This window comes from Desmodus rotundus, chromosome 5, assembly GCF_022682495.2.
Source record: "Desmodus rotundus isolate HL8 chromosome 5, HLdesRot8A.1, whole genome shotgun sequence".
Lineage (NCBI taxonomy): Eukaryota > Metazoa > Chordata > Mammalia > Chiroptera > Phyllostomidae > Desmodus > Desmodus rotundus.
Genome location: NC_071391.1, coordinates 123621322 through 123636086, shown reverse-complemented (window position 1 = coordinate 123636086; position 14765 = coordinate 123621322). Strand labels below are relative to the sequence as shown.

At 40.1% G+C, this 14765-nt stretch overlaps 1 protein-coding gene and 1 pseudogene across 2 annotated transcripts in view; one reads left to right on the top strand and one right to left on the bottom strand.

Annotated features, from left to right (window-relative positions):
• The window catches only part of CAMKMT (calmodulin-lysine N-methyltransferase), a 333952-nt gene that overhangs the window by 147815 nt on the left and 171372 nt on the right, over window positions 1-14765 (bottom strand). The gene's annotated exons all lie outside the window — the stretch shown is intronic.
• Window positions 1957-2601, top strand: LOC112297998 (dual specificity protein phosphatase 18-like; annotated as a pseudogene).

Below are 14765 nucleotides of genomic sequence, written 5' to 3'. Positions count from 1 at the left end.
TGTTAGGCAATCAAGCTACAGTGGTCTAGATATCAACAAACAGCATCAAAAGAAAACATCAAATTGTCCCTATTCTTCTGACACTGTAGCTGAGAAATTTTTCTATGTTAGTGGCCCTAAATGAACAATAATAAGTGACAATTTTGTGAAAAACACTATTTTCGCATCTTACAAAAGTCATGCGATATAGATTGATACAAGTATGATTATTTCTAGGGCCATTTGAACCACGGGATTAAAATAAACTCAGTCCCGTGACCATGGTTTTCTTTCTTTCCTTTTTCCACGTGTATCATTTCAAGAGGACTTATGTAAATTTTCCCCAGACTCACAATTTTTCAAGCATCAGTGCAGTTGTAAGTGCAGAGCACCTTGGCTTGATTTAATTATTATCGTTGCTAATACAGCACACTTTATTTTATTATATTTTTGAGCTCTGATTGCTAGTGCATTCGCAATCATTAACATTTAGATCTAGTCATTACTGGTTTTCAATAGCTGCTTGGGTTCCTATAAGCGCTTAAGAGTCTTAAAACACAGAAATGGAAAACAGGTATTTCCAAGGTAGAACGAGTCATGACTCCGAGCGGTGGGGCTCAAGAAGCCCGGGGCGTGTGGGCACTGAAGCACACAGATTCCTAACTTTCCCATTTGCTTTCTAAAAGCCGCGAGCAATTGGGCCTAAAAAAAAACAACAAACAAACGAGGACACCTCATTTCTGTAAGAGGTTGCTCCTATAGAAAAGTGGGAACCGATTCCAAAATGAAAGGCTTTTCAAAAGAACGGCAGTCACTTTGGGCCGTAATAATCACTTCTACGAGGGTATGTCTGACTTTTGATTTCTGTGACACACATTTTTTAATTGTCACTTCCATAAAAACATCCCCCAGCTGCATCCAAACAGCAATGAAGTTACCTGTCTAAAACTTGGTCTCCACATCCCTGAGTGGCCAAATCTCTCAGTTTAGGGCAAATCAGCCACCTTTTTGTGTAGATAAGAGATACAGAGGGGAGGGGGGGAGCAACTAAAGAGTTTGTCAATAGCTCCGGAGAGAAAGGGCGAACCAAAAGCCCTTTGTGGGCAGTAGTGCGAGCAGGATTTTCAGCATGCTCAGGGGTTGCTGTTAAATGTCTTTTTCAGCTGTATTCTCTTTCTTTCCAAGCAGCTTCTACCGCGCAATAGAGGCAAAGAATATGATGTGTATTAAAATGCTCTGCCTCTCAGATGGGGTTCATTTTTATTCAGGGACAATTTTGCTGACTGACAGGTACGCGTTTGGTGCTGAAATTGGACCTGCACAAGAGCTTTGCATTTCATTTGCTCCATTACACCAGTGCATGAATTACTGGGCTTCCATGTTGGCATCTTTCCATTACTTTCAAATATCTGACATGAGCAAAATGACTCATCTGACATTTCATGTAACAAATTTGTTCCCCCCCAAAATAGAACATTATTATATTATTTTATATATATGGGTACCACAACCTTCCACCCTAATCTGACCACAAATTGTAAGTGTATAAGTAGCAGCTGATATCAGTCTAAGAAAACACACTGCCAGTGACAGCTGTAAAATATCACGGCAAGAAATACGTCTGCTATTCAGCATTACCCACTGTCACTTCAACCTACTTCCCGAAATGTTAGCAAACTTCAGCCAAAGATGTAGTTTTGTATTTTGGTTTCACTTCCACCAGGGAGTAAAGTTTCAGGCATTATTTATTCCAATGCACCAATGAATCTACTCTTGTACTTTTTAATCAGTTGCTTTAATATGTGTTCATTTTGGGAATGTGGCAGGATTGTCCCTGGAGGCCACTGTGCTGCTGCCCAGTGCATTGCCATGGAGATAGGCTGGGCCAGTGGAGTGGGCTGAGCACTGAGCTACCTGACTTCTCGGCTAGCACTGCTGTGGCCCCCACGTGATTGTGGGGCGGGTAACAGGTTTTCCATGGACACAGCCTGGCAGAGAGATGCAGCCTTGATCCCTCACTGGCCACTGACCCACCAGCCTGCTGACAGCATTTCCATGCACCTTCCCAGTTCAATTCCGACAGCCCTGGGACAGCCGCCTCCCACAGATCACCAGCAGCCTGTGTATCGAAGTGGCATGGCCTCCAGCAACAAACTGAAGCTCTCCATCAACCAGATCACCACAGCCATCAATGTCTCTGTGCAGCTGGTGAACACCTCATATGAGGACATTCAGCATATACAGGTGCCTGCGGCTGACACATCCATCTCATTTCTCTGCGACTTCTTTGACCCCATTGCTGACCACATCCACAGCATGGAGATGAAGCAGGGCCACACACTGCTCCACTGTGCAGCTGGTGTGAGTCACCCAGCTGCATCCTGCCTCACCTAAGTCAGGAAGTACCAAGCTGTGTTCCTGGATGCCCACACATGGACCAAGTCATGCCAGCCCATCATCCAGCCCAACAATGGCTTTTGGGAGCAGCTCATGCACTATGAGTTCCAGCTATTTGGCAAGAACACCCTGAACATGGTCAACTCCCCTAGGGGAGAGATCCAAGGAGGTCCATTTAATGATTCCACCATGAGCCAAGGGTCAGAGGTACAGCTCTGCCATTGATTCTACACCAAGATCTGAATGTAAACATTCTACTTTTAAGATACAGGAAAAAAAACCCAGATGATGCCTTTAATCAGAGTAAGAAAAAAGAAAGGGTGCTGCAGCTTTTAATCTTGTAATTCATATTTTTAAAGATTAAATTCACTCAATGTAAAAAAATATATATGTGCTCATTTTCATTACAGAAACATACTCCTTAGCAGAATCAAGGAGTTAAGAGGCCTTTATCAAACAGTTATTTATTATTATAATGTTATTATTGGCTGACTAGTACAGAATTATTTGGTCTTCAAATCCTTTCTCACTTTCCCTTTGAATGTCTCATTTTTTTTAAGCAACAATTATACAGACCATGACTCACAACCTTAAGATATCTTCTCATTCCAAACCTAACATCACACCCATTACCCAATTTGCCTTGCAGAACTAGGAAGGTGTTTCAGTTCTTTGCTAAAAGCCAGTGCTATTCTAGAGCGCCTTGCTACAGGTAGAAGATTAGGGAAGAAAAATTCTCAGCTTTATGACTCAGCCAGGAGTTTTTCACACCTCTTCACTTAAAAATACCTCAGTGACACATTACAATCTGCCATCTAAAGCTGAAGATCACAGATCTACACTCAAAGAAGAGTTTTTCTAGGTGACAGTGTAACATTACATGAAGTCGCAGCATAATTATGTGACAGCAAAATTTAAAATATCATGTTCACTGTTAGGATGAATACATCAAATTAATACAGTATTATTTCCATATGAAATTAGTAGCCTCATTATTATGTAATGGCATTTTCTTTAATAAATGGTCTCATAAATGTTAAGTACTTTATATTCTTGCATAGCCTTTTTTAACAATGTTAATTTACTTTCAAGCATTATTCATATGCTGAATTTATATAAAGCTATAATAAAAAATGAGGCATTCAGAAAGTTTCAGTACTGCCCTGACTGGTGTGGTTCAGTGGGCTGGGTGTTACACTGCAAACCGGAAGTCGCTGGTATGATGGGACACGTGCCTGGGTTGTGGGCCATGTCCCCAGGTGGCATGCTAGAGGCCACCGATGGACGTTTTTCTCACACGTTGATGTTTCTCTCCCTTTCTTTCTCCTTCCCTTACCCTCTCTCTAGAAATAAATAAATAAAATCTTTAGAAAATGTTTCACTACTTTCGTCATTACAACTCCTTGGTGTTAAAAAGCATGGCATTTCCCTGGTACAACCAGCATCTAAGTGATTCACCTGCTCTGGGGAATCATTTCACCAGAGTGCTTACAGAAAATATTTCATGTTTGAATACACCTTTGGAGAAAAGGTGTTAATAAATGGCCCAAGAAAATATATCTTTTAGAAATAAACTTCTTGAAAACAGGTCCAGTATTGAACACCAGCATCCTTTCCATAGAAACTGAATGAATGCATGTTCTTTGCAATATTCTTGTTTTGGTTCTGATGACTACTGAAAATGTGGAGTGGTTTAAGTGTCAATGATTATCTTTTGAGTTGCATTTTTAAATTGTGCAAGTGAGGTTGTTTCTGAACAAATCAAAAGCACTCACTAGCTTCAATGGAGCACTTACTATTATCCTTGATTCCCTTCTCTCACTAGTCCTAACCTGCTACCTCTCAGACCTAGGTAATCTCACCAACAACAATCTTCTCCCCTGCTCCTATGGCTGATGAATATTACCAATGCAAGTCACAAAATCATTAACTTCGATCAGTGATTACATTCGCACTGGATCCTCATGAAATCCAATAAGCTTTCTATTTTTCTCACAATAAATATATTTTACCATTCAAACTTGTCTCTGCCCCTTAATTTTAAGCAAATGACTTCTTCCCAAGTTATCGAAATACAAGAAGCCACTGAGCACCATATCCCATATCTCCTCTCTTTCTTGGCTCAGACTTCCTGTGTCTTCTTTTGCTGCTGCCTATCCCCTCTCTATGTCCTTGATCTCATCTGTTCTCATCTACTGAAGACCTACCCCACCATCTGTACCTTTGCTATGTTCAGCATCTTTACAGAAATACTCAGATCTCCCAGATTTCGATATAGCTGGTCACCAGGAAGGGGGATGCTTAGTGGATACCTTAGAGTCTGACACATTCTTTACAAGGAGTTCCCATCTTTCTATATTAATTTACCAATCTACCTTTTTATTCAGATCTCTCTCTTAAATCCACTTACATTGGTAAAAAGGACTTCATTTAAAACATCAGCTCTGGTTCCCCCAACACAAAGGAAAGTTGCACTAAACAGTTTGGGTTTTGATCCTAAAGTCTCTTTTAACTTTGCCAACATGCTCTGAATTTAAGCACTCATAACCTTCAGATTATCTATCCTTTAGCTCTAAATATTTTTTATTTTTATTTTGTATCAGTCAGTGCCTGTCTAAAAGGACAATAACACTAGAGTACTATAGGCTGTCTTTAGAAGATAAAATATGCAAGACTCTGATATCCTATCACTCTCAACTGATAGGACTGATATCCTATCAATCTTTTCCTTTGAGAAGATCCTATGATCTTCTCAAAACAGGACCCCCAAATTTGTGCTTCTATAAGCTAAGTGGGACCACATTATACAGTCCCACAGATGGTTTTCAAAATAGCCTGTGGCTTGTTTTTTTGGTCTGCTTTTAAGCTTTTAAAAAGTGTAATTATTTGCACCAAGCAATCTAAAAAAATTAGGCAACTTTGGTCAAGTTTGAAGAAGTAGAAGCAGATAAGAAGAGCTGTTAGCATTAGTAGTTCCCATCATAGACGGCTCCTGCTGTGGTTATTACCAAAAACAATGAACATTTACTTAGTTCTGACTGCACAGAAGCAACTGTCTACCCCCATCTAAATAAATAGATACAAGGAGATTCAGATAATAATATTTCGTTAAATTCCTGAAATGCAGTTGTTCGAAAGAAGATGATAAATCTATTGCTCTAACAGATTTAGCATTGCCACAGGGATTTCATCATAATTCAGTCATAAATTAATTGCACAGTAGATTTATTCATCTATCATTCTCCCATAACAAGTCTGATCATGATTGCTTTGTATGTCTCCATTTGGCCCACTGGGGTTTTATTCATTTAACAGGATTATTTATTAATCAGGCATTTATTGAATAAGGTTTAAAGAAACTCAATGGGTCTGATGCATTAGATCTATCATTAGGATTATTTTTATTTCAGGTATTCCTTTAAATGGGTCTCATTGTACTTGGGGAAAATATTACTCATAAGATGGATATTTTCTCTTAAATACATTTATCCTGGCTTTATGAAATACCCGATATGGGGCTTATCCAGTTAAAAAAGAAACAAAAATTAACCATGTAGCATCTCTATGAATTTGGTATTTAGAGGAAAAAAATAATTCTAAATTAATATCCTATAAAATCCTCCTTGATCCAAATGGCAACTTTAGAACAAGGTAACCAATACAACTGTACACCAACTATAAAAACTCCCCACACAAATAAAGTCTGCCAATTGTTATGAAATTCACATTATCAGACTGATATGCCATTTTGCCTTATACCAGGGGGAAAAATGTCATTGCAACAAAGAGCATTTTATTTGAGGACTAAATGAGTAATGCCTGCACTTGAAGCTAATGCACAGAGGAAATTGAGGAAAGAGGACTGGCAATGACTGAGGTCTAGCTTCCCTTGATAACTACACTCCTTGAAAATTCTCATCCACATCTATCATGCCAGCTGCTACAGCCACAAAGAAAGAGAGATGGAAAACAGAGGGAGAGATGGAATGAGAGATAAGAGAGGCGGGAAAAATCATAGAATTTGAGAGTTGAAAGGGACTTTACAGAACCACTGAGGGAAAGTAACAACAGTAATACTACATAACGTGAAATGTAAATTTATTAAACAAAACTCATTTTTAAAATAGGAAAAAATAAAATGACTCGAAATCATTTGGCATAAATATATTCCATTTGATTACATATGAAAATTTAGTGAAATAACTCCAAGAAAATCCCCATTCCTATAATAAGCTGTAAGAAGCCTATGATATTTGCATCTTGATTTATCGACCTTTGCTATGTAGGCAGAAATATTGCAAGTAACTGAACTTAGAACTTGTGGAAATGAAAAACATTTATTTTGAAGCAGTGAGATGGTATTATCACCAGTGATTAATAGTTTTCCTATTGAGTTGTCTCCAGGTACAATTGTTCCATGAATAAAAATCACAGGAGAGTATGATTTTTATTCATGAGGCAGAGTCTCTCAGAACACCTACTTGGTTTGGGGCTCTCCCTGTCTAGCATTAATCTAAATAAACAACCCAGAGATGGAGGTAAGGTGTCCAGAGTGGGCAGGTGAAACGCTGAGACGGCCCAAAAGACTGGCGATTCGACCGCCATCATGATGTCTAAGCCAAGACCTGACCATTCCACCTTATAAATACATCTTCGGTGCTGCCACTTCTCTCCTGTCTATCTCTTCCACTGCCTTGTCCCTTGTTCCCATTTTCTGTCAGGCTTCTGCAGTGGCCTCCCCCCGGGCCTCTCGGAGCCACACCCCATCCCAGCCCTAGTCATTTGTACACTCTGTCACCTGCGGGTTCTTTCCAAAGTGCCAGGCTATGTGTGTCATTCCCCCAGCTTTGCACCTTCAATGCCTTCCCACTGCTCTTCAGGGAAAGGCCAAAACCCCTGCCACGGCCCATGAGGCTCTGCAAAGTCTGGTACTTTCTTCCTTCCTCTCCTGTTTTGCTCATCTGCTCTGGCCAGGCTGGCCTTTTTAGACTTTTCATTTCTTCAATACCACATTCCTTGCTACCTCAGAGACTTTGCATATGCTCTTCCCACTGCCTAGAACATTCTGCCCCCCACCTTTTATTTTGCCTCTAACTCCGGTGTATCCTTATATTTATGCTCAACTATCACTTCCTCAGAAATGCATTCCTTGACCACCCCAGCCCCACCAGGGTAAAGTTAGACCTCCTTATTATAAGCTCTAACAACAACCGTTATCAGTTCCAAGTAACAATTAACCTCTCCGGGACTTGCTTGTACTCCATGGGGACAGGAATGGCATTTTGTCACAGCAGTTTCCTCAGTACTAAGTAAGCAGTCAATAAACACCTGAATGGCTAACTCTAGGTCCACAGAGGGCACTGACCATCAACTTTGAAACCAGCTTCTAGGGCTGTGCTGCTGAAGAAACAGTGAATGCCTGGGCTGGCCCCCAAATTGTGGATTCTGCCCCGAGTTGTACTACCAGGGTTGTGCCAGGACAGCAGGCATAACTATGAAGAGACCTAACATGGGAAAGTCTCTCCTGTCTTCTTTCCATTTTCTTCCCTTGCATGTCTGCCTCTGTCTAACAGCGATCTTTTCCTTCCAGAAAACAAGCTGAGACCTAAATTCAGCTTCCGCCAAATGGGACCCCACTTCCATCAGGGCGCTTGCTCAGATGCTGTTACTCAAAACTGTGTGGGTTGTACACTTTCCTGGATTTTACAACAAAGATTTACGTGAGAGAGAAAGAAGCAAGATGTTTCAAGACTCTTGAATGAACTTAATTTTTCCATTACAATTGCTAGCTGTTGGTCTGTGCAGTGCTTAGGGCAGAAATATGAGTATTCCTGCTCAGCAAACCTCATGTCCAAGTAGAGGTCGCCCATGGCTCTGTGGTCCAACGGAGGGCATTTTAACCTGCCACGGAAGGATGGTTGTTTGCATATGTCACATAAACCTGTCAGAAGGGCTGAATTAATAATGTTAATTAGGACAATCTCAGAGTTCTTTGGATACCCAAGCTTGAGCCGGTACTACTAAAAGGGCTACAGGAAAATGTCTGTTCCTCCTCACGTCATCCCAATAATTCCATACTGAGAATACTCTTTACAAACCCCATGGGACTCTATTGGTCAACTGGAAGCACTCATAGCAGAAGTTCTTCTGGAATACTGGTCCCTATGGTAGCAGTCCCATAAGGTTTAAGCTTCTGCCTTTGGCCATACACTGACACTTTGGTTCTGCTTTCTGCTACCCCTAGATGATTAACTTAGAATCTTGTCTCCCTAAGAAATATTTACAGATCATGGCCCAACATTTAAATACACATTTACTAATCCATGTTATAAGCATAAGAGACAGTGTCAACTGAGATGTTTTAACATGTATGTTTTCTGTTTATCTTACATTTTTTAATTAAAAGCATCCTTGAACTAATTATTCTTACACAACTCCTCAAACCGCCTCTACTCACAAATGTCAAGTGGAAGTTCTCAGGCTGTCAGTCAAAAGGCCTAAATTTGTTTAGATTCTGCCACAACCTCTTTATGGCTGATTTTTTTTTTTAAGTGATGTTAACATCACATTTCATTGCTATGAAGAAGACGGCTGCTTGATCCTTCCACCATCAAGCAGAAGCTCCCATAGTGGTCTTGCGGCTCCTAGGCCTTTAAGACTGCGCCTGTGTGAGTCAGACAATAGCTCACGTAGGATCCAGCAGCCAGACTGAAAAGAAAATCCCACATCTGCCCCAAAGGACTAATTGAACTTAGCAATTTGTTCTCTTTCATAAAAAATACTTGTAGTACCTTTTTGTAGTACAACAATAAGCCACCATGTGGATTTCTGCAGAATCCTGGATCCAAGCCAGAGCAACAATAGCTCTTTTTCTTTAGGAATAAGACCCACATGTCAAAATTTATCTAGAAACTCAATTTGGCTTGCTGCTTCATAATGCTAGGAGAATAAGTACAACATTATATTACTGTTCATTATGTCCAGGGGGACCCCAGTTTATTATGACTCATGCCAGGGCCATACAGTAGCCTCTGCCCTGGCTACTGCTATGTGGAGACGTGCCAGTCTCATAATGGTTATGAGTGGATCATAATACTATACTTGGGTTTTGCGAATGTTTAATTGACAGGAAATATTCGACAGCCAGTAGAGATAACTTATAATCTTCAATTCCTTTTTAGCTCCATCTAATATGCCCACCAGATTTACAGCTACAGGCTCCCATGCACGCGCCCACACGCAAACATGTGCTGTCGTCTGACAAAACCACGCTGTATGGCAAACCACCTCTGCGTGGAAAGATCTGAATAGCAACAGCGATTTTCAAGAATCCAACCTTCCTGTTTATAGTTAGGCTAAATTCCAGAATTCTCAGGTTTGCAAGAAGAAAGAAAGAAAAGGATAAAGGTTACATGAGGTTGTTTGGAAGAAGAAGATAAACAAGAATGTTACAGGACAAGTGTCCAGGGCATGCAATGTACCGGTAATAACAAAGGGTGACAGGAAGAAGGTAGTACATATCAATTCCTTTTTTGCTCTGATTTAATTTTCTCTCCGGGAAGGGCAAAACAGGAATCAAAAAGAAAGACTCAAAGCCCATCTAAGGCGGAAGATAAGAAAACAGCATGAAGTCACTTCAGGTGGATTCAAGTTTGCAAACCTAGACCAACTACATTCCAGGGTATTGAAAGAGTGTGAGGGTGAGTGCGCAGAATCAAAATTAGAAACTTTGAGGCATCCCAACAAGCAGGGAGATGCCAGGAGAATGGATATGAGTATAGGCTTTGTTCAGATTTTTTTTAAAGGTAAAAGATTAGGTAAAATTATAACCCCAAAAAGTATAATGATAATACCTCCCCACAAATTACATATTATTAAATAAAAGTATGCCAAATTCATCCCATATACGTTTTTTTCCTTTGGACAAAACAATCAGGCCATCATTAAAAGAATGCCACAGAGTACCTCTTGATTTCAAGACGGCATTCAACTAAGACCCCGGAAGATCCTTACAGGCAAGATTAAGAACAATCAGCCAAGTTAGTGGATGGATATCAACATGCCTTAGTACAAACCCCCAGAATGGTGTGTTTAGATCTAACCTATTTGAAAACTGTATCAACAACTTGGAAAAAGGTTTAAAAAGCCAACTTTTTGGTTACTTTTCCAATAGCCAGAGCAGGAAGATTAGTTAATAATCTGGATGGTGAATAGAAATTTGAATTGATTTTGATTGGCATAAAAATATTTAAAACCAGTATTATTCGAATTCAAATGACATTTGGCATATAGAAATATAAAGAAGTTCATTTATCTTACAACAAACTAAAAATCAGCTGCCGGGTACAGATTTGAGAAGACCCAAGTTGCTAACATTTCAAATGAAAAAGGTGATTTCCAATAGCCATAAAGTGCTTTACCATGAGCCAATTACGTAATTCTAATCCAACCAATGACTTCAGGCATTGCGCTGTCCTCTTTCACCCCCTCCATAATTAGGTGTCAGTAAGCAGATAGAAGGTTCAGATGCACAGATATAATAGTCTGTTAAGCTGGACCCTGGGCAAGACACACCTCTTGAATGGATGACAGATTTGGTAGAAAAGAGTGTTAAAATTCTGAAGATCATGTTAAAAAAATAAGTGGTTGTGCAAAATAGAAATTCTTAGTCTAAAAATATAAAGACTTAGAAAAGCCAGAAGTTGCCCTTCGAGTATCGAAAGACTCTCATGAAAATAGGGTGGCGTTCTAGAGAGCAGGACAAGCAATGAATATTTTAACAGAGAGGTACATTTGGCTCATTATGGGGTACACTTCCTCACACCTGTGACAGTTTAACCTCTTAGTGAAAATGGTCACAAATTCTTAGAGAAGGGGTTCCTACACTGGGGAAGGATGGAGTAGATGACTTGTACAGTCCCTTCCAACGCTATTATTCCATGATTCTGTGTATATTGCATCCTAATTGAAACAACACTACTACTGCGTAGCCCTTCTAGTCCAATAGCTCTCAAGTTGGGTGGCTTTAGTGGCGCTAAGCCTTGAGAGAATCAACTGCTGTAGAGAATTAATGAGGCTCTCTGAACCTTGTCCATTGAAGATGGACTTTTGTCTTAGGAAACATCCTCTGAGGCTACAAAGTAAGATAAAAGCATTCCCTATATCCTTCCATATATTCAAATTGGCCCATCCCAGAGTCTAAACTTAGCAAGTGCCAAGGAAGCTGTGCCAGAGCCAAAGAGCTCTTTAAAAAATGACAGTTCTGCAGTTGACCATCTCAGGGCGATACTCATCGTGTAAGTTTTCCTTTAATGTCAGTCAGGGTCCTGCTCACAGGTATTTTAAATTGACTGACATGTTGAAGTAGGGGAACCTAAATTGATATAAAACAGAAAGCAATGGCTAATCTAATGCTTAAACTTCCTTCTATCCCTCCACATATTATTTCTCTTAATATATTACTATATATTAAATATAAGGGGCATTTGTCAATCACTTATAATTTTAAAATAGCAACATGAAATGGAAAAATCTAGAAAATAAAAAGTACCCTTAAAAAATAGTCTCTCCCCATTAAGTGGTCACGTCCTGGTAACAAGCCAATGGATAATGACTTAGAAATATGGTACAACCATTCCGTTAATTATTTAGAAATTTTTTCCACCAGCCTTTCCTAAAGAGAGTATTACTATTGTTATTGTTACCATACTACACATGGAAGAAGGAAGGAAGGGAGGGAGGAAGGGAGGAAGGGCAAGCAGAAATAAGCAAAATGACGTGTTCATAGTATCCCAGCGGTTCAGCTCAAGACCGGGAGCAAACCTGCAGACCATATCACTAACAACCCCCATCTTCAAAACAGGATTGCCAAACAAACAAAAGGATCGCCCTCCCAGTACCCCCAAATCAAGTGCCTTATCAAACATAGGTCAGTATTGTTTCCTATTTGTTTCTCGTGTAAGTCTTATTTCTTTCTCAAATGAGAAAGAAATTATTTCTCAAATGAGGGAGTACACTAGCATTCAAGCACAGTCCCTCCCCCCAAAAAAACCCCAAAAACAAAACAGAAAACTTTTCAAATGCTTCCTCCCTCTCTTCCTTCGACAGAGCTATGGTGCCCCAAAAAGGACAGAACAACAGTTCTTATGTCATTTTTACTACTCATTTCTGTGACAAATAATACCTGCAAACCACTTTATCATTAGTTATGCATGAATCTTATAACTAGGAAAATAATAAGAAAGGCATTTCCTCAGTGAAAAGAGGCAAAGCAAACCACATAAGCTAGAGCAAAAAGGTAAACTTTTGTATGCTATTGCATTCAAGGGGGTGGGGCGGGGTGGATATTTTCTGTACATTTTCTCCCTGAAATAAAATTACATCTTCCTAACATCTATCTATTTTTAATAGCCTTTTCACTTTGCAATGAAGATGCCACTTATGACACAGACAGCTATAACCCCACACTCCCCTTTCCGCTGCCCCATGTCTTGATTTTCCTTTACAGACAAGCCTGACTTCCTCTCCTCCCATTCACTCTTCAACCTCCTGCAATCTGGCTGCCACTCCTTATTACCCCCTGGAAGCCTCTCTGGCCAGAATCAATAATGACCTCTTTGTTGCTAAATTCAATGGACACTTTTCTGTCCTCATCCTACCCAACATCTCTGCAGGATTTGACATGGTTGACCACTCTCTCTCTCTTGAAAGTTTCTCCTGTCTTGGTTTCTATGACAACACCTTCTCCCAGTTTTCCTCATTTCTGGGCATTCCTTTTCAGTCTATTTCCTATGTTTTTATGCTACTGTCCACCCTTCAAATTAGGGATCACCAGGAATCTATCCTAAGCTCTATTCTGTTCTTTCTGTATTCCTCTTCTTGTTGTAATCTCACACACTCCCATGAGTTCAACTCATGTGCATTTAAATAGGGCTCCCAAACCTATTTCTCCAGCTGAGACCTCTCTCCTGACCTCTAGACCTTCTGAACAGGCAAAGGCCTATTGGGGAAGTTCTTCTAACTGTCCTACAGACACTGCCACACACTCAAAATACCTAAAAGGAAACCCATCTGCCTGATCCACCTCTACCCTAATCTGTTCTTATCTCCTGTGGTCTCTGCTTCAGCATTACCTGTCAAATAAGCCAGACACCTGGGAAGCACATCTGACTCCCCTCTCATCCTTATCCCACACATTCAGTCACCAAATCCTAACAGCTCTTTAATCAATTCTCTTTCTCTCCACCCCCACTACCAATACTCTCAGTGCAAGGCCTCAGTGATTTTCTATCAGAACTACGTCAATAGCCTCTGACTGGTCTCCTTGTCTCCAGACTAACCCCCTTCCCAATGTATCTTCCATGTAAATATTATAGAAACATGAATCTGATAATGCAATAATTGCTGTGCTTTTATACTGTATAGTATGGTCCTGCCTGCTTCTCCAGTTCCTTCTCTCATTGCTGCCCCCTTTCTGCTCTTTTGGCAGTTCCAAGATGATCATTGCTGACTCCTTTTACACATGCAATCCCCTCTGCTAGAACTATTCTATCTCCCGGACTCCCATCCCAAGCAAAGCTCACTTCAGCTGGTTAATTCCTACCCACCCTCTCTGTTTTACTTATTTTACACACTGCAATGCTACACTTACTATGAGGCAGGCATTGTACTAAGGGCTTTATAAATATTAACTCATTATTTACCCTTATTTTACGGATGAAAAGAATGAAGCACAAAAAGGTCAAGTAACTTGGTTGAAGGCTACACAGCCAAGAGTGGCAAAGTCAGGGTTCAAACCCAATGGTGATCTGGGCCCAGCTGCTGTTTACTCTACTACCAGAAACATTTCTGTGCCCCCACGACAGCCAGCGTGGCCCGCTATCATAATGCTTAGCTACTCTCTTGGCCATCTCCTCCCCCAAAGTCACCTGCTTCACGGCAGAAACTACATTTTATTCATCTTTGAATGTCTAATATCTATCCCAGTAACTGCGGCTTAGTACACAGACACTAGATATTTGTTCAATGAGTGAATGAGGTTGCAAAAAAAATGTCATGACAGATAAGCGAACATTTTTAAAAATTAAATAGTGTCAAATTCTAGAGATTCTCCATACTTCTTTATTTGTAAATCACTTCATATTAGTGCCCAGAACCTGTTTTTAAAATTTTGTGTCTTACAGAACCTGAATACCCGACCAAACAATAGAAGTAACCAACATGCTATTAGACGAAAGCTACTTTGTAAGAGGGAGGTCTTAAATTTTAAACTCATTCAAATATCTTCATTTGGTAACTTATTCTTTTATTTTAGTGTGAAATTATAGTTAGAAACTCTATTCATCTGTGAGAAGAGTTGCATCATTGATTAGAACAGGGAGAAAAAGGAT